We start from the raw sequence: 21,303 nt of genomic DNA, 5'->3' as shown, positions 1-21,303 counted from the left end.
TCTTGCCAATGAGTCTAAAAAAATTATTAAAAGTAATTTAAGGTGGCCGAAAAACTTAGCAGAGAAAGTTAAACATTTCGATCAAGGAAAAACTCCTTGAACTAATGTTCGCTAAAATATAAAAAATAACAAAAATTCTGATGATTTCGAAACGTCTCTAAGGGTCCAAAGGAAACGTCGCAGGGATGACCTTATCTGATGATGACCTTGGTTTTAGCCTAAACCTAACCTCGGTAAATAATTAAAATTAGAAATATAAAATAAAATGTTTAAGGAGTTTTGGTTGATTCTTATTCCTTTCATTTATAATAAGAAAAATCTAAACGTTTATTTAGTCTGAACGAAAACATTTTTAGCTTTCCGGTGTGGCATGTACATTAAAAAACAAATATACAGATATTTGATCTTGAAATACATGCTAAACGTATGGGAAAATGCATTTTTGCTCACTCTCAGCTACTTAGCTCATTTAGCAAGAACTTTTGAACAGGTATATAACTCGATAATTAAGTTAGCAGGTGAAATCTTTGATCAGTTTTCAATTTCATCATCAAGTAACTCTAACCATCCCTGTTGCAAACCCTCGTAAAAAACGTTTTTGGCTTACATTGCTGGAATGGTCTATATGCCTAATATCAAACCATTATATATCATATCAAGTCATGTTCTTCTTGTTGAAGTATTAAATTTCTTGGAGGACATCCTCAGTGAAAAATAAGAGCGATTTTTTCCTCTTTACCGGTAACGAACCACGAGTTCCAGTTTTATCATTTTCTTTTCACTAATTCCATCTGGGCAAATTTTCCACCAATTCCGACTTGTTTTCACTAATTGGATTTCAAAATTTCCAAGTGAAATATTTAATTATCAACCGTCTTGACGTCTTTCTTCTGTTTTTACCGGTCAATAGATTTGATGTCAACCCATAGGTAGACACTTTTTATATTATTTTAAACATTGATCCTTTCTATCCTGCAAATCGTTGATTACACAACCCAGCTTTTTTATTTAAATTTTCTAAAAATTACATCTACAACGAACAGGGCAGAAATACTGACTTTTGGCGTGATACTAAGAAGTATATCCTGAGTCCTTTTATCCTTGTGTGTTTACTATTTTTTTTACTTATCGTTGTAACACTGAAAATTTTTATATACATTTTATGTTCATTCCTAGAAAAGGTAAACCAAGGCTGGTACAAAATGGCAAGGCAAAAAAGTACACAGGATTAAACAGGACGAAAAGAACCCGGACTAAGGAGTGATTCCGAGAATATTTTATCCAATAGTTGTCTTAACTACAAAAAAATTCACTATTAAATATAACATAAAATAAAATGTTTACAAAAAAAATTTTGAGACCGGAACTGGTACAATGTTATTTCTCACATGTTTCCATCATTTGATCAATTTGCTTTATACATTTTATATAGATTTAACTTTCACATCAGGTTTTTTAATAAATTATTGACCAGATTTATTTATTTAGTAATTGTTAGTACGTTAGTACGGCGATTTTGTTGGATTGTACGTCAGGTAGCGTGGCCGAGCGGTCTAAGGCGCTGGTTTAAGGCACCAGTCTCTTCGGGGGCGTGGGTTCGAATCCCACCGCTGCCACTAAAATTTTTTCAAATATCTTTTCTTCAAATCTATTCTTTTATTAGCTTGGTAAATTTTAAATTTTTGTTTATTAGCATAAGTAATTATTTATTCTCGTATTTAATAAAAGGAAACAACGGACATGGAATGACAGATTAAAAAATAAAAATCTTTTCTGTGATAGGTCGAAAAATGATAATCACGTGTCCATTATTGCCAATGTGCTTTAGCAATACTAGAAATAAGAAAATAATATGGAGGTATTAAAATTAGATTTTTGTATACAAAAAACCGATTCGTTTTAAACAATTAAAAACGATTTTTATATTTGCTGATCAATTTTGTGTTTAATTCGCCGGGAATAATTTTTGTCCGATATCCCGCGTTCTACTCAAAAATTGTTAACACTCTTTAGCTTTTATCCAAATTCATCAATATTACTAATTGCTAGAAAGTCGAATTTCCCTGCTTTCAATTTATGTAAATAAAATGTAACTTTTATGTCATTATAAGTGAGTTAAACAAGAGTAAAATCAATAAAACTCCTAAAAAGTTTTATTTTTTATTTCTTGTTCTAATTTTTTTTTCAAAGTTTACGATTGAGCCGCTACCTGTATTTTATACGATTTTAGGCCTTTTTTTAAGATTTCAGTAGATTAGTAGAGTTATTTCAAATTTACCATCAAATGTACATTTTCACAATATTTGCGTTCAATCGAAGTTTTTTTGGGTACTAAAAACGATTATTAACTTTGATTCTTGATATAAAAAAAATACTTCATCTTTGTCAGCTTGCTCGGTCACTAGGTAAAAATTGTATTTGGCCTGATCATCATTTTATGTCATGCATATTATTTAGGTCGAAAAATAGTCATGTGTCCATTCCTGTCAATGAGCTTTAGGAAAGAAAATAGTATGGAGGTATTAAAATTAGATATTTTATTTTTAAAAAAGATTTGTTTTAAGCGCTTAAACACGATTTTGATACTTTTATGTTCAATTTTGGCCTGGATTTGCCGGTAATAATTTTGGTCCCGCCGATGTCCTGTGTATTACTTAAAAATTCATAACCAGTCTAGATTTTATCCAAATTCGACGTTATTACCGCTGTTGGAAAACGGAATTTCTCTTCTTTCGATTAATGTAAATAAAGTGTAACTTTTAACACTTCTGCCAATAAATTTGTTTAACTATCTTACTCTTTTACTCGCAAATAATAACCTAAAATTTTTCTACTTGTTAAGAAAACAAAATCTAATTAAAATATATACATAATATAATGAAGGCAGAAAATCATATTACGGAGAGTCTTGAGTCTTTCAATTAATTAAGGTTTTTAGTTGAGATAAAAAAGTCAGTGTCACGAGCGGGATTCGAACCCACGATCTTCGGCTAGATACGCCGCTACTCTACGACTTGATCTAACGAGACTTCCATCCACTCCCCATCTCAACCCCACCTTTTTAATTTTCTCTGCTTTTTGACATTTTTCAAATGTGTAATCTATTTGATTCTCGGCGACAAATGAAATGGCGACGGAGACCTTCTTGAAAAACGGCAAAAAGGAGGGAAAATTCTAAAGGTGGGGTTGAGATGGGAAGTGGATGGAAGTCACGATAGCTCAAGTGGTAGAGCAGCGGCGTATCTAGCCGAAGGTCGTGGGTTCGAATCCTGCTCGTGACACTGACTTTTTTATCTGAACTAAAAACCTTAATTAATTAAAAGATGTTAATTGGCCAAGCAAACCACGAAACTAGTGAATTATGAAGAGTATTTAAATTATCTCAAATATTTTTTTCTCTGCTCTTAATGCAGATTTGCAGGAACGTTCGGTATCACATCAAAAAAGGTATTTATGATGAAGGGAATAAATCATTTGTACAGTTTAAAAGATTGTTCTTCTAGATATATTAACAAACTATGGACATTTCGATACATTTTTGTTCTATTAATTGAGCACATTAAAAACGGGAATATTCGTGGCAGAGTTTGAGAGTAAATTTATCCTTTTCAACCATCAAAAAGTTTAACTAAAATCCGTAATTCTATATCCGCAGTCTGCTCTTGTTAATAGTCTCTAAGATTACCTTTCTGTACGTATAAAAAAAAAAGTTAATAAAATTAAATTAAAAATTTAGCAAGGCAGCTAAAAAAAGGAATTGATTTGAAGAAAAGCCGTTTGAAAAAATTAAGTGGCAGCGGTGGGATTCGAACCCACGCCCCCGAAGAGACTGGTGCCTTAAACCAGCGCCTTAGACCGCTCGGCCACGCTACCAGACGTCCGTAGGCGCTTTCAGATAAAATAAAAGCAAAATTACCAAGGCCGATCTAATTCCACAAAACAAAACAGAAGAGAACAGCCGCAAATCACGTATATTGAAATTTACAAAAGACGGGAAAGATTTGCGGTAATCCGTGACCGACGGGCACCACGCTTCGTGCGTTTACAAATCGTTTGTCCAATCTGTGGACAAGTGGCTCTTTTTTACGAAGCGACGCGAATATCAATTTTTTTAAAAATACGTTTTGATAAGAAAACTTTAACCTATTTGTAAAATAACCAACAATAAAATGACGAATACCCACCGTTTCAAACAGACAACTAATCGAAAAGTTCCTGACCTTCAAAAATTCCTGACGATTAAGCCAAAAAACGACCTACTAAATTAGTAATGGCTAATTGAGGATAAACTTCTTCATTCTCATTAAAAAATTAAATTCGCACGTTCATTCACACCTCCCCAGTGTACTCGATATTCCTCGGCGTAATTGAGGATAATCCCCTCCGTTCATGCTAATAAATTACATTCAAACATTTCTAACCATCAATTATTCCGGACAATTAAGCAAAAAACAAACAAGCAATTAAAATCACACAATTAAATTAATAAAACTAACTTCTTATAATCACTTGATAAATTAATCTAAATCTTACGTAATTTTTTATGGTTAGCTAGGGTTCCTTAAAACATAATTTTGATATTTCGACAAATAAAAGGTGATACATTTTTTTTTTTTTTTTTTTTTTTTTTTGGTTTTTCGTCCGGCTGACTGCATTGGGCATGCTGCTCTATTTTTTTACATATTATTTCTTGTCTTTCTCGCGTGTTAAACTTACTAATTTTTCCAAATTTTCCGGCCAAAATATGATGTTGTATGATACGATACAGGATGTCTGGATTTTGTGAATTTGGATAAAAGCAAGAGAGTGTTATGAATTTTTAAGTAGGACGAAGAATATCGGACAAAAATTATTCCCGGCGAATTCAGCCCAAAATTGATCAGCAAATATAAAAATCTCGTGTTCCAAAAGGACGTAAATTTGAAATAACATTACTAATCTACTGCAATCTTAAAAAAAGGCTTAAAATCGTATAAAATACAGGTAACGGCTCAATCGTAAACTTTGAAAAAAATTAGAACAAGAAATAAAAAATAAAACTTTTGAGGAATTTCATTGATTTTACTCTTGTTTAACTCACTTATAATGCCATAAAAGTTACACTTTATTTACATAAATTGAAAGCAGGGAAATTCGACTTTCTAACAATTAGTAATATTGATGAATTTGGATAAAAGCCAGAGAGTGTTATCAATTTTTGAGTAGAACGCGGGATATCGGACAAAAATTCTTCCCGGCGAATTAAACGCAAAATTGATCAGCAAATATAAAAATCGTTTTTAATTGTTCAAAACGAATCGGTTTTTTGTATACAAAAATCTAATTTTAACTCCTCCATATTATTTTATTATTTCTAGTGTTGCTAAAGCACATTGGCAATAACGGACACGTGATTATCATTTTTCGACCTATCACAAAAAATATATTTTTTTAAATCTGTCATCCCAGGTCCGTTGTTTCCCTTTATTAAATACGACATTAAATACCTACGTATATAAAGAAAAATGGTAATAAGCGAAAATTTAAAATTTACCAAGCTAATAAAAGAATAGATTTGAAGAAAAGATATTTGAAAAAAATTTAGTGGCAGCGGTGGGATTCGAACCCACGCCCCCGAAGAGACTGGTGCCTTAAACCAGCGCCTTAGACCGCTCGGCCACGCTACCTGACGTGCGATCCAACAAAATCGCCGTACTAACGTACTAACAATTACTAAATAAATAAATCTGGTCAATAATTTATTAAAAAACCTGATGTGAAAGTTAAATCTATTTAAAATGTATAAAGCAAATTGATCAAATGATGTATGAGAAATAACATTGCTCCAGTTCCTGTCACGCTGTTAATTTTGTGTCTTAAATTTTTTTTAAACATTTCAATTTATTTTATGTTATATTTAATAGTGAATGTTTTTGTTGTTAAGACAACTATTGGATAAAAGATTCTCGGAATCACTTCTTAGTCCGGGTTCTTTTCGTCCTGTTTAATCCTGTGTACGTTTTTGCCTTGCCATTTTGCAAACTACCAGCCTCGGTTTACCTTTTCTTGGAATGTACATAAAATGTATATAAAATTTTTCAGCGTTACAACGATAAGTAAAAAAAAATAGTAAACACACAAGGATAAAAGGACTCAGGATATACTTGTTAGTATCATGCCAAAAATCAGTATTTCTGCCTTGTTCGTTGTAGATTTTTGTAATTTTTAGAAAATTTAAATAAAAAAGCAGGGTTGTATAATAAAACATTAATGCAGGATAGAAAGAATCAATTTTTGAAATAATATAAAAAGTGACTACCTATGGGTTGACATCAAATCTATTGACCGGTAAAAACAGAAGAAAAACATCAAGACGTTTCATAATTAAATATTTCACTTGGAAATTTTAAAATCCAATTATTGAAAACAAGTCGGAATTGGTGGAAAATTTGCCCAGATGGAATTAGTAAAAGGAAAATGATAAAACTGGAAGTCGTGGTTTGTTACCGGTAAAGAGGAAAAAATCGCTCTTATTTTTAACTGAGGATGTCCTCAAAGAAATGTAATACTACATAACAAGAAGAAGATGACTTGATATGATATATTATGGTTTGATATTACGCATATAATGCCTTTCCAGCAATGTAAGCCAAAAACTTTTTTTACGAGGGTTTGCAGCAGCAGATGGTTAGAGTTACTTGATGATGAAATTGAAAACTGATAAAAGATTTTCACCTGCTAACTTAATTATCGAGTTATATACCTGTTCAAAAGTTCTTGCTAAAGGTGCTAAGTAGCTGGGAGTAAGCAAAAATGCATTTTCCCATACGTTCAGCATGTATTTCAAGATCAAATATCTGTATATTTGTTTTTTAATGTACATGCCACACCGGAAAGCTAAAAATGTTTTCGTGCAAACTAAATCAACGTTTAGATTTTTCTTATTATTGTCTCAAAAAACTTTTAAACATTTGAGTTTATTTTATGTTATATTTAATAGTGAATTTTTAAAATTTTTGTATTGGATAAAAGATTCTCGGAATCACTTCCTACACGGGTTCTTTTCGTCCTGTTTAATCCTGTGTACTTTTTGCCTTGCCATTTTGTAAACTACCATCCTCGGTTTACCTTTTCCTGGAATGGACATAAAATGTACATAAACTTTTACAGTGTTAAAACGATAAGTTAAAAAAAAAATTAAAAAATAAACACACAAGGATAAAAGGACTCAGGATATACTTGTTAGTATCACGCCAAAAGTCAGTATTTCTGCCTTGTTCTGTTGTGCATTTTGTAATTTTTAGAAAATTTAAATAAAAAAGCTGGGTTGTGTCATAAAAGATTAATGCAGGATAGAAATATGGGTTGATAAGTCTATCGATCGGTGAAAACTGAAGAAGAACATGAAGACTGTTCCTAATTAAATATTTCTCTTGGAAATTTTGAAATCCAATTATTGAAAACAAGTCGGAATTGGGTGGAAAATTTCCCCAGATGGAATTAGTGAAAGAAAGATGATAAAACTGGAACGGTGGTTTTTTACCGTAAAGAGGAAAACATCACTCTTATTTCTCACTGTGGATGTTCTTAAAGAAATTTAATACTACATAATACACATCACAAATTTTAAGAAAATTTTTTAATGATACTAGGTAGAAATATTACGCACGTGACCAACCGTCCTTGCCAATGGGCCAAAAAAACTTAAATATGATTTTCTGCATTTCAAGACAGTTATTTTTCAGTCGATTTTTTTTCTTGCATAGGATAAAATAGAATATGCACGATCGTACGAAATGATATTAGATAAAGAAAAAGTAATAAAACACAAATCGAAGCTTCTAGCAATAAATGCCAAAAACTTTTTTATTTTTTAAACTAAATTTTTATTCGAAGATTCTTTTACAAATAATAAGCTTTTTATCTACAAATCTCTTTGAAATAATGTAATTAAATGCAAAATGTTATTTAACATTAGGCAGATCATACCGAAAAAACGTTAATTTTGTTATAAAGAAAGGACTTTTCAACATAAAATCTCGTTTTCACCGCAAAAGCCACGTTTCATTTTAACTGTGCCGACAAGAAATATAAAATAGTGATAAAATTAAATTACCTCCGATGTTTTAAATAAATAGCCTTATAAGAAATAAAAACGACAATTTTATCACATAGAGAGACACTTTTCCACATAAAATTTCGTTTAGGGATTTAGAACAAATTTACAACAATTAGAAAGAAAACACTTAGTTTCAACAGAACTTAGGAACTTTAATTAAAAATTTAAATAGTTAACTAATAAGAACTTATATTCACAATTTTCACAAGAACGTACGTATAATGAATTTAAATATTTATACAAGAATTTCATCTGCCAACTTAACATCATGTTTTGCTTTCATTTATTATATACAGAATTAAATATTTGACAATTATTATTTAATTGTACATCATGTTTTTAACCCATAGAACGATGAAAAGTTATACCACTTGGTTACATTTGAAATTAGGTTTCCCTCTGGTTGTTTCATTAGCGGTTAATGATTTTTATTGTCGTTCCTTTAATAATAAATATATAAATTATATTCCACGCTTATTTATAACCAATTTAAACCTGGTGAAGTCTGGCGTCAGGCCAACCTTTCTAACTTCGTACAGCCCAGTTTGAACTCCCTAGAAGAATCGTATACGCTTCGTATTATGTTCCCAATAAAAAAAACTTTATCACACATTTTGTTGTAAACGATATTAAATCTAATGTGAAGTTTAACCACCTTTTCTTGTACGATTTTAAATCTCAATTAATTATCCATACTTATGTTTTGTTTTGTTTGTTTAATTTCTCTCACCTTAGAAAGAGAAAGAGGTATTGTGTAAGTATAAATAAAGACATAAAGCAAAATGGGGTACGGGGAGAGAAAGAGATAGTCAGGGGGAGAGAGGAGAGAGAGAAAGAGTGAGAAAGAGATACAGACTGACAAAGATAACAATAGTGAGAACAGAGATGAGGCAGAGAGAATGAGAGGAAAGATAGGTGAGGGCAGACGGCCAGAGAGATAGATGGAAAGATAGATAGATTGATAGATAAGTATAGAGCGAGAGAGAGAGAAACAGATAGACGGACAAAAAGATAACGACAGTGAGATAGTTGGTTGAGGGAGAGGTGAGAGGAAATGAGAGGGAGCGATGTGAGAGGAAGTGAGGGGAGAGATGAGAGGAAGTGAAAGGGAGACATGAGAGGAAGTGATAGGGAGTGATTGGAGGAGTTAAGAGGGGGATATGAGAGGATGTGAGAGAGAGAGGTGAGAGAGAGTGATGGGAGGAGGTGAGTGGGAGAGATGAGAGAAAGTGAGAGGGAGAATTGAGAGGAGGTGAGATGGAGTGATTGGAGGAAGTGAGAGAGAGTGATTGGGGGATATTAGAGGAAGTGAGAAGGAGTGATGGGAGGAGGTGAGAGAGAGGTGAGAGGAAGTGAGAGGAAGACATGAGAGGAAGTGGGAGGAAGTGATTGGAGGAAGTGAGAGAGAGACATGAGAGGAAGTGAGAGGGAGTGATGGGAGGAGGTGAGAGGGAGAGATAAGAGGATGTGAGAGGGAGAGGTGAGAGGAAGTGAGAGGGAGACATGAGAGGATGTGAGAGAGAGGTGAGAGGAAGTGAGAGGGAGACATGAGAGGAAGTGAGAGTGATTGGGGGAGATGAGAGGACGTGAGAGAGAGGTGAGAGGAAGTGAGAGGGAGACATGAGAGAAAGTGAGAGTGATTGGGGGAGATGAGAGGACGTGAGAAGGAGTGATGGGAGGAGGTGAGAGGGAGAAATGAGAGGATGTGAGAGAGAGGTGAGAGGAAATGAGAGGGAGACATGAGAGGAAGTGAGAGGGAGTGATTGGAGGAAGTGAGAGGATGTGAGGGAGAAGTGAGAGGAAGTGAGAAGGAGTCATGGGAGGAGGTGAAAGGGAGAAATGAGAGTATGTGAGAGAGAGGTGAGAGGAAGTGAGAGGGAGACATGGGAGGAAGTGAGAGTGATTGGGGGAGATGAGAGGACGTGAGAAGGAGTGATGGGCGGAGGTGAGAGGGAGAAATGAGAGGATGTGAGAGAGAGGTGAGAGGAAGTGAGAGGGAGTGATTGGAGGAAGTGAGAGGGAGTGATGAGAGGAGGTGAGAAGGAGTGATTGGAGGAAGTGAGAGAGAGTGATTGGAGGATGTGAGAGAGCGACATTAGAGGAAGTGAGAGGGAGTGATGGGAGGAGGTGAGAGGGAGAGATGAGAGGAAGTGAAAGAGTGTGATTGGAGGATGTGAGAGCGACATGAGAGGAAGTGAGAGGGAGTGATGGGAGGAGGTGAGAGAGAGGTGAGAGGAAGTGAGAAGGAGTGAGAGGGAGAAGAGAGATACAGATAATTAGACTGATGGATAGATAGACACTGCGAAAGTTAATTAATATGATGTAATGTACATTTTTAATTATGATCTTTTCTCCAGCTTAGAAATAGTAAAATTGCAGCCTTGTGAAATAACGGTATTTTGGGTTTTAGTGCTAAGACCGTGGAGTTAGATGTCTGACAGGAAGATTGTCATTTCCTCACAGGGTGCTTCAGGTCTTCTCCATGGGTCAGGGTTGAAACCATTTGCTAGGAATCCTAGCTTTTCCCTTTAATTGCTGTTTTTCTTCATTTCACTTGCGAGGAATGCATGATGAGTTGTTATTCCAACGTTTGAGAATAAGACGATGAATTTCAATAGTGGCCGTTCTTTTCAGACATAAATGAAAAATGTGACACTAGGAATGAGGACAAAGGTGTTTTTCTTTTAAACCACATTGTTGTTATATTAACATTCTTATGGCCTTAAGACTCCCGATCTTTTCTTTTAAATAACTAGCCAACCTACAGTTTCGAGACAGGATAACAAATAAAAAGGTCTAAAAATAATTTTAATTTCGTACAAGGCCGGCGGATTGTTGTTCCAGCAGACAATGCCCCTTTGATCAGGAACCATGCGAATTGTACAATAAGAATCGGGACTTTGGACGAAACAAAGGCAAAATAAACGAAAATATATTTTTCCGTCTTGTGTATTCTCTGCAGCCTTTTGAAAAAAAGATATACCCAACAGAATAAAAGAAAAAAAAATCATCGATATCAAACTATTTTAAAACTAGAAAACGTCATTCCCCAAAGAAATCAAACTTCCTTTCAGATTTTGATCCTGACTCCTCTTAGGAAATGTTTCCTGCCCTGCAGGAACTACGCAAAGTCTGTATAATCAGTATTTATGCCGAAACAGCAATCATTCAACTGAATTTTTTTTTTTTTAATTAAAGAAAACTTTTTATCTTTAAAGAAACCAATTGGAATTTCAAAGTTTTGTTTATTTTAAGTTAGATTTTTCTCTAGTTTCAAATTTAATTAATACAAAGGATTTCCTTTGATTTTTGAATTGTGCTGAACGTTCACTCTTGTTCGTCCAGGATGGAAATGCAACGTCCACAGTTTTCAAATTGACTGACAGCACGGGTAGAAAACAAAGAACGTTCACGTAACCGGCCACGCCTTCGCGTCCGAATGTGTGAAAATCAGGGAGATAACTCTGATAGGAGACAACGGAAAATGTGTGCAATACGACCGACCAAGGGCGTACCTTGTGCACCGAGGTGTAACGTGATTTTTCACCTTTTTCCCTCGCGTGCCGAACAGTTTGGCAACTGTTGCGAAACAAAAGGACGTCCGCGAGTAGTCGGATTGATCAATTACCAACCGTTTAAACATTAAAGAACTAATCACCTCCGTTTAACGTTAAATGTATAATTTTTGACTAAGAATTACAATGAACCAAAAGTAAAGAGGTCGGGGGAAAATAATTTCGTGTAATTACACCATTACGGTTGAGTGGGTAGGCAGTACTTAAAACAGTTACCCATCGCTACCAACAAAAATCATTTCATTTTCAATACTCAGACATAAGGGAAGAGACTGTGATTGAGCAAGAGAGAGAAGAAGACAGAAGAAAGAATGGAAAAAAGACAGTGTTGAGCCAAGTATGTACTTGGGTATAGGGTACAGTGAGTGAGAAAGAGATTAAAGAATGAAACGGAGAGAGATTTATTGAAGGTTAGAGGTAAAAAAATACAAGGGAAAGAGTTAAAGAGAGTGAGAAAGCGAGAGTGAAAGTAAAAGATGGAGGGTTGGACGGAGAAAGATTGGATTAGATCATCTAGGTAGGAGCCGGCCTTTTTACGATATGCGCACCGCGACCATTATTGATCTATGTGCATCTCCATTCTTTTTATCTAGAGCCCCTGTTTAAGCTTAAGCATTTTTACCAGACCCCAAAGCTTTTTCAAGGACTACGGTATGTACCCTTCAGTTGCTTTTCCTCTAGTAGGATTAGGAATTTCAGCTTATATAGATATTTGCACCGACAGAGGACGGTTTCCGCAGTTTCTTCTTCTTCTTGGCAATATTTGCACAGGTTTGTTTTTGCCACTCCGTATCTATGCATATGCCTCCGGTGTCTGCTGTGTCCAGTCAACAACCCAACAAAATTCTAATATTGGGTTGTCCGGAAAATAATGCAGGATTTTAAGTTTTCATTAAAAAAAATCTATATAAAATATTCTGTTTACGTTTACAGGATTACTGTCAACACTTATTAATCCTCTTCCAAATGATATTGTTTGTTTACCTCTGTAGCATTCCGCTACTTGGAAATAATTCAGTCATCCTTATAATGTCAAAGCGAGAATTTCGTACGATTTTCTTTTACGAGTTTAAACTCGGCCGAAGCGGAGCCCAAACGGCTAGAAACATTAACCAAGTCTGGGGCGAGGGTTGTGTTAATGAGTGCACTGTGCAAAGGTGGTTTAAAAAATTTCGGGAGGGAGATTTCAGCCTTGAAGATGAAGAAGGTCGTGGAAGGCCTTCCTCTCTTAATGATGATGTTCTGCGATCAGTGGTGGAAGAAAACCCCAAAACAACTGTTCGAGAACTTGCAGAGCAACTCAAAGTCAGTAAAACGACCGTCGCTGACCACCTCAAGGCGATTGGAAAAGTGAAAAAACTCGAAAATTGGGTTCCACACTCATTAAACGATCGCCAAAAAAATCAGCGCTTTGATGTTTGTGCATCACTTCTTTGTCGAAACAAAAATGACCCATTTCTGGCCAGAATTGTTACATGTGACGAAAAGTGGATTCTCTACGATAACACTAGACGTTCTGGACAGTGGCTCGACAAAGGAGAAGCTCCAATACATTTTCCAAAGCCCCCAACTCATCAAAAAAAGGTAATGGTTACGGTATGGTGGGCTTCATTTGGTTTAATACACTACAGCTTCTTAAATCCTGGCGAAACCATCAATGCTGAATCATACTGTAACCAAATTAATACCATGCATCAGAAATTGGCAGTAATGAAGCCCTCTTTGGTCAATCGGAAAGGGCCCATTTTGTTGCATGACAACGCTCGACCACATGTGTCACGTGTAACGTCACAAAAATTATTGGAGCTTGGCTATGAAACTTTGCCTCACCCACCCTACTCTCCGGACCTCTCGCCTACTGACTACCATTTTTTTAGACACCTGGACCACTACTTACAACACATAATATTCAAAAATCAAACGGAACTGGAAAATGCATTTATTGACTTTATCAATTCTAAAAATTCTGAATTCTACTCAGACGGAATTAATAAGTTACCAACACGTTGGGAGAAATGTATTGAGAGTATGGGAAATTATTTTGATTAAAGAACATTGCTTTAAAGTAACTAGTTTCTTTTTTTTTTGTTTAATACCAAAATCCTGCATTATTTTCCGGACAACCCAATATGTTAGTTTCTGCAATGGTTTTGATAAACCTTTTTGCATGCCGGGCTACATTACCATTGAACGGAGGGCTTATTTTTAATGGATTATCTAATAGATCCGCGTTTTGGCAGTTTGGTAAGCCACAAATGGTTCTGGGCCAATAGGTGTCGTCATCGAACTTTCCTTGGCCAATTTATCGGCCTGTTCGTTGCCCTTCTGCCCTTTGTACCCTGGTACCCGGACAAGAGTAATTTTGTTATTTTCCCCAATGTCTGACTCTAAGGCAGTACCAAACGACTCTGGAATTTACTGCCGATGCGATAATTGCCTTCAGTGCCGACTGGCTGTCCGAGAAGATGGTTATTCTTCTATTGACAATGCCCAGCCTTTTTACCTCCCTGGCACAGTGTTCAACAGCCACAGTTTCCGCTTGAAAACGGTTTCATATTGTCCAGGGCCCTTATGAATTCTAGCCCTTGGTTTATTTCCATACATCCCAGCACCTGACCCATATTCGGTTTTGGAGCCATCTGTAATCCTGAAACGGTCGGCATTAACTGGGATCCCTTTCTCTCAGCCTGCACTTCAAGGTATTTTGATTAGAAATTCTTTGCCAAAACTGAATTTAGGGGTCATGGCCTCAGCAGACATCCCCAGGACTCTTTATACCTGAAGCTCTCCTCGAAACTTTAGTTGCTACTTTCTCAGTGAGGAGGCTATTGGAGCCTGTTCCTTGCCCTGATTTGTGGCAGTGGTCTCTCCCTGGATAAAGATAAGTAGTGGTAGTAGATTCAAAAGGACTTTCAGGGCAGCCGTGAGGGTTGTCCTCATTGCCCCAGTGATGCTCAGATAAGCCAGATGAGCAGCACTGAGCACCTTGGCCGCCCTTAGCCACACAACCACTGATCCATTATGGGTCTTACAACCGCTGTGTTAAGGACATCTTTGGGTTCAGTCCCAAACTTTTCCCACAAAGGCGTTTCAATCTACCAATGGCAGGAGGGAGCGAGAGAAATGATTAGAAATAAATTATTAAGCTTGAGAGGTAGGGAGATAATAAAACAAGAGTGAGAAAAATTGATGATAAAATATTTTATATTATTAAAAAAGACAATTAGAGACCTTTTTATTTTTTTATTTTTTTGAAGGTGCATCCGACAGCTTGGTCATTTCAGCCCCGAGCGCATGCGAAATATTACAACACACATTCAATATGCATTCACACAAATAAATACATTTACACCTATATACATTGTATTCATTATATTTAGTGAATGGAGTTGCTTTCCAAAATACTCGGTCGTCCTTAAAAGAACAATGAGGATCTTTAACGTCCGTACCTGCCTCATGGCCTTACCGGACGTTTTGATTTTCAAGAGTGGAGATGACGCACCTCCGCATACGACTGATGGGTGTTACAGCCGAAACCGTTGGTGTAGAAACCCCGAGGGGCCAAGACGAACCTTACTCCCCGCTTCCCCATTCCGTGTCTGCATTTAAGCATCAGACGGTATGCCGCGCGTAAAGAGCTACCAAGGCCGAAATACATCAGCCTAAACTTTCACGCACTCCCTAGATAGAGAAGGCCACTCTATCTCCCAGAGAATTGGGACTCTGGCCCCGGTTTTGTTTAAAGTGGAATTGCTAACCACCCCCTAGAGGAGACTGCCTTCAGTAAAGGATGGCATTCGTGTAGGACCGACCACTATCCATTTCCATCCGTCACTTCTCACCTAACCTTCTAACCATCCCGTATTCGAGTACTGAATATTCCTCCATCGACCTGCGTACAATAACAAACTAATCTAATTTAATTGGGGTCGATGGGGTACTTTTATAACTATTCCGCCAGCGACCCAAGTCACTTACACAGCTCGAGGAGCGATGGGGAAGCTATTCTACCATCAGCCCCTCCCCATTCACTCTAATAAATACACTCACTCATACAAAACACAGAAACACATAATTTGACGGCTATATACAATAAAAAATCCCAATTCCCCTAAAAAGCGGAACAGGATATCCTGAAACTCGCTACCGTGTCCAAAAACCAAATCTTAAATTCTATGGCATGCCTACATGCTCTCTGTACGGAACCAAGGCATGACATGCCTCTATTATGTATGACATACCTTTTTATTTTTATTTTATCCCCTTGGTGTCTTTCAATATTTTCCCATAGCCTCTATGTCAATCTTTCAGCTATCTGTCTGCAAAATCTGTAAAGTCATGTTGTGTATCGGTCTTTTTATACTCGTCCATTCACTCCTGTCTCCTTAACAATTATTCAAAGAGTAATTAACCCTCCATTAGCTTTTTCTTTTTTTTCTTTGTTTAATTTTATACTCGTTAATGGTACAACACATGTAGGAAGCAAATTTGGCAAACTAACGGACACAGCTGAGCAATCACAAGAATCGTAATTTAACCTTAAATGTATTCAATGACAATTCGATCACTAATGAACAATGAACTATTAAAAAAACTTAAAAAGTGTGTGGTTAATCGAATTGCAATTGAAAAAGAAGAAAGGCAGAAGTAAGTTAAATCGATGATATCAAAAATAATTTTGGTGCTGACTCGGCATCATTAACAATGTCACACCAAGCGACACGACACACAGTAAAAATATTTTTATTTTTTATTTTTCCGTGCAAAATATATGGGAATGAATTTTGCCAAAATTTGTTTTCGTTTAATAGACGATAAAAGAAGGGTAAAAACGTGATAAAAAAAACTTTTGGATTATTCTTTATTATCTTGATTATCTTAGTTATCAATAATCCAAAAGTTTTTTTTTATCATATATATATATATATATATACATACATATAAATAAAGTGGAAGGTTTATGGGCTGACAAACAGCTGAGGTCATCGCCGGCCCTCTGCGTTTATTAGATAACTGTAATAATTGATTGTGGAGATTACAATAAGAATACATTTGTAACTTACTTCATTTATTATGTTTGTTCGTAACTTTCTATTTAAATCTGTCTGTTTCTCCCCCCNGTGTCCCGGGGATAAATTCCACTCCCTAAGGAATTGTTTCATGTCCCAGTTACTGATACTCTCTTTCACTGTGCTCATAGAGTGGGGTAATACCGGTTGTGGCCCTACAAACGCAGTATTAGAACCTTCTTTGGCTAGGCCATCCGCCTTTTCATTACATGATCAAGGGGTAGAGTAAAAAAAATAAAATTCCAACTCTGCCAAGCTTTCGATCCGAGCTCCAAAGTCATCATCAGAGCCTAGTTGTAACAATTAACGGTTATTTTATAAAATGAAACAATTACCAATTTTTAGCATTGGTAACTATTTACTATATAAGGTTATTTTAAAATTTTGTTTTGTATTGACCGTAATACTGGTCATACATCAAATTGATCGATACCTTCTCTTCAACAAAATATTTAAATATAAAACTCCACATTATTTATATGAAAATTATAAACATTTTTATAATGTACAAGATATTAACACTCGACGTTCAGACAAGTTGTTAATTCCAAAACAAAAAAGAAAAAACTTTAGCAAGTATTTTTACTAAAAAGCATTGGTATCATGAACAAGACACCATCAGAAATAAAAAACTCTGAAAAACGAAAAATTATTCAAAAATAATTTAAAAGAAATACTAATTTCAAAATATGTATAATTATTTCCTGTGCCCATTAATCTTCACATAAATTTTATATCATGTCTTTATTTAAATTGTACATTATATTTACAAAAATGTTAGTTTATTATGTGTTGTTTTTGTTTACATTTAAATTTAATAACTTTTTCTCTACTAAATACTCCTTGATAAATGCGTTCACTAATTCTCTTGTTACGTGGTTATAAGAATTTATATTTTTCACTTTGATTTAACTTTTTTTTCTTTTATGTATCTACTTCAAGATTTTATGTTTATTCACTTTTTTTATTTATTGTAGTTATTGTAAGTTGAAATGATGCATTGCTTATAATACAATTAAGTTAGGTCAGATGTATTGTTTATTATACACTAGGTGTTAATTTAGTATAACTGATTAATGAAGTTTTTTCGGTAGATCTACGGAAGAGGTCAACACAGAGAAAAACTTCCTTTCGGTTTTCGCCGAGCTTTCGACAGTTTTTATACTGTCATCTGTCAACTGTCATGTGTCAACTGTCGAAAGCTCGGCGAAAACCGAAAGGAAGTTTTTCTCTGTGTTGACCTCTTCCGTAGATCCTCCGAAAAAACTTCATGTTTCCAGCAGGTCGATAATCTAGCTCATAGTAACTGATTAATGCTAAAAAAAATGTATGTTCCATAAGTGTTTTGTTTGTTTATTTTGTATTTATTTATTTTTGTAAAATCGAACTGGTTGATTGGTTGATTGTAATGAAGGGCGAGTATTATANCTATCTATCTATCTATCTATCTATCTATCTATCTATCTATCTATCTACCTATCTATCTATCTATCTATCTACCTATCTATCAATCTATCTTTCTTTCTTTTTAATTCTTATCTTTTACATACAAGATACAATCTTTCACAAAGAAAAAGGGAGGGAGAGAGAGGGAGACCTTCTTACTAAACTGTCTATCCCTCCAATAAAAGTTAGGAATAAACCGTTGTACCAAAGCATAAACACGCCGATAGTTTTAACTTCGTCATTATACATTTACGACGGAAAAATCCTTGAGACACAAATTTTAATCTTGAACCACACCGGATTATGTTTACGTTTATGTTTATGTTTAAAGGCTGGTTATCAGCCGAAACGTCAAATCTACAATAGCCGGCAGACCAAACCCGGCCTTGATTTGCCATATTGCATTCAACACTCTGGTCCTTTTTAATGTCAAATTCATCACAGGTGTAAATTACATTATTTCACTTTGGATTTGTCTGATATCTCCTTACATATTAAATTCCCTTCCTGGATTAAAGGACAATTTTTGTAATATTATCAGTTTTTTATTTCTTTTTCAGTTTTAATTCTAAAAATTCTCTAATGATTTACCTTCTACTTTTACAGATTAACTTAAAATCTCTGCAAGGTGACAATCACTTTTTTACTGTTAATATTACAAATTTTCTTTATTTTTTTTATTTTTTTTAATTGTGCGAAGAAATCAAATTCCTATCGAGGTAAAAAAAAATTCTTCGCGGCTAAGAAATTGAAAAACTGCTGAATCATATTTTCCGTGATGCTTCCTTTGAAAAGGAATACTGTCAGACCACCAGGTGTCTTTTCTGCACTTATGTGCTTCCCGGCCTTCCGTAAAACGAATTTTATGAAACGAAGCACGCTCCCGGCTAAAGTTCGAGGTCCGGCTGTAAGGAAGTCGCTAAGTTCCTTTCATTCATATTGACACGGGTGTGAACGAAAAAATGTCATTAGCCATGCCGATTCCGCATTGCTAACGACTTCCCTTACACGTATAAAGTGTAATTAGTATATTAATCTGGTCTTTTCTATTAATGTAAGCGCTATTCTTTTATGTACGAGTTTTCTTTAATGACCGATTGTTTAATGATTTGTTGGATTCGTGACGGGCGGTCAAGAATGATAGTTTAGCGAAACACCTACCTGTTTCATTTTTTGCCGACGTTTCGACCTTTATTCGAGTCATCTTCAAGGCATTAAGTGTGCTATCGTTATGAAATCGTTATTCTTTTACAGACCATTATAGTCGTGTTGTTCTTGTAGAAAGATATTGTTTAAAAAAACATTATCAGACAACAACTTGTTATTGACAACAATATAATTTAATATTTGAAGAAATATGGAAGAAAATAAACTTAATTAAAAACAGGAGATGCTGAAGAAGTTCATTTTCTCCCTCAATTGTTTTTTTTTTAATTTAACAAAATACAGACTCTAGTTGATGAAAATCTAGTTTTTCTCAACAAAATGAATAAACAGAAAATTTTGTCACACGTAATATCAGAAAAAAAATCAAAAATATACAAACGTAACATTAAATTTGAGTACAACTGAAGAAATCTCACCTTTTAAGCTTAGAGGGATTGCTGAAGAAGTTCATTTTTTTCTCTCAGTTTTCTTTGTTTTCTCTCAATTTAACAAAATACAGACTCTAGTTGAAGAAAAACTAAGTTTTTCGCAACAAAAGGAATATATGGAAAATTTTATCACACGTAGTATCAGAAAAAAATGCAAATATAACTTTAAATTTGAGTACAACTGAAGAAATCTCACCTTTTAAGCGTAGAAGGATTGCTGAAGAAGTTCATTTTTCTCTATTTTCTTTGTTATCGCTCAATTGAAACAAATACAGACTCTAGTTGATGAAAAAACTAGGTTTTTATCAACAAAAAAGGATAAACAGAAAATTTTGCCACAGGTAGTATCAGAGAAAAAAAATGTACAAACGTAACTTTAAATTTGAGTACAACTGAAAAAATCTCACCTTTTAAGCGCAGTGGGAGTGCTGAAGAAGTTAATTTTTTCCCTCAATTTTCCTTGTTTTCTTTCAATTTAACACTTTTTAAGCGTAGGAATCTCTGAAGAAGTTTCATGAAACCCACTTCACATACACTCACTCATACAAAACACAGAAACACAAAACACATATTTTGAAGGCTACATGCAATAAAAAATTCCTAATTCCAATAAAAAGCGGATCAAGGGACCCTGAAACTCGCTACCGTGTTCGAGAACTCTTCTTAAACCCGGTGGCATGCCTACACGCTCTCTGTAAGGAGCCAAGGCATGACACTCCTCTATTATGTGGGACACATCGAGCAACCTTTTTCTGCATAAGGGGCACCTGCGCGGGCTTTGGCCCAAAAGCAGGTGCCCGTGTGTCAACCGCGTATGGCCAATCCTTAGTCGGGTGAGGACGATCCCTCGTCTCCTGCTTACGTAATTAAAATTATTATTTCTCAAATTGTAATTTAATATTCCACGTTAAAAACTTAAATTTATGTTTACAGAAATGACTTATATGCAAATGATGTTCCTATACCAGATTACAAAATTGTTAAAATATTATAGCATATTGGATATTATGCTGTTTTACAAATTGAGTTAAGATTTATTGCCACCATTGTTAACAATATTTTTTTAATATTCTTAAATTACAATTATTATTAATCAAATTGTTATTTAATATTCCATTTTAAAAACCTAAATTGATGTTTACAGAAATGACTTTTTTGCAAATGATGGTCCTATACCAGATTACAAAATTGTTAAAGTATGATAGTATAGAGGCTGTGTTATAATTTCAGTTAAAAGTTATTATCACCTTTTTATTAGGTTTCGTGGTCCGCTTGACCAAATAATTTTTTTTCGTTTAATTAAGGCTTTGGTTGAGATAAAAAAGTCAGTGTCACGAGCGGGATTCGAACCCACGATCTTCGGCTTGATACACCGCTGCTCCACAACTTGTGCTATCGTGATCTCGACCCACTCGGACACCAACTTTCCATCTCAGCCCCACCTTATCTCAACCAAAACCTTAATAAATTGAAAAGAATTTATTTGGTCAAACGGACCACGAAACTGATAACATGTAGTA

The 21,303-nt window shown here is 35.0% G+C and overlaps 1 protein-coding gene, 1 long non-coding RNA gene and 3 other non-coding genes across 5 annotated transcripts in view; 2 read left to right on the top strand and 3 right to left on the bottom strand.

Annotated features, from left to right (window-relative positions):
* The window catches only part of LOC106667788, a 245,019-nt gene that overhangs the window by 121,218 nt on the left and 102,498 nt on the right, over positions 1-21,303 (bottom strand). The window lies entirely within an intron of this gene.
* The window catches only part of LOC106667770 (organic cation transporter protein-like), a 93,704-nt gene that overhangs the window by 30,699 nt on the left and 41,702 nt on the right, over positions 1-21,303 (top strand). The window lies entirely within an intron of this gene.
* Positions 1,535-1,616, top strand: Trnal-aag. The gene has a single exon. It is a non-coding gene; the product is annotated as a tRNA-Leu (tRNA).
* Trnal-aag lies at positions 3,792-3,873 on the bottom strand. Its single transcript has one exon. It is a non-coding gene; the product is annotated as a tRNA-Leu (tRNA).
* On the bottom strand, positions 5,585-5,666 carry Trnal-aag. The gene has a single exon. It is a non-coding gene; the product is annotated as a tRNA-Leu (tRNA).

This window comes from Cimex lectularius, unplaced genomic scaffold (genome assembly GCF_000648675.2).
Source record: "Cimex lectularius strain Harlan isolate CLEC.00 unplaced genomic scaffold, Clec_2.1 scaffold87, whole genome shotgun sequence".
NCBI classification, from domain to species: Eukaryota; Metazoa; Arthropoda; class Insecta; order Hemiptera; family Cimicidae; genus Cimex; species Cimex lectularius.
This window is presented reverse-complemented; position numbering and strand designations above follow the sequence as displayed.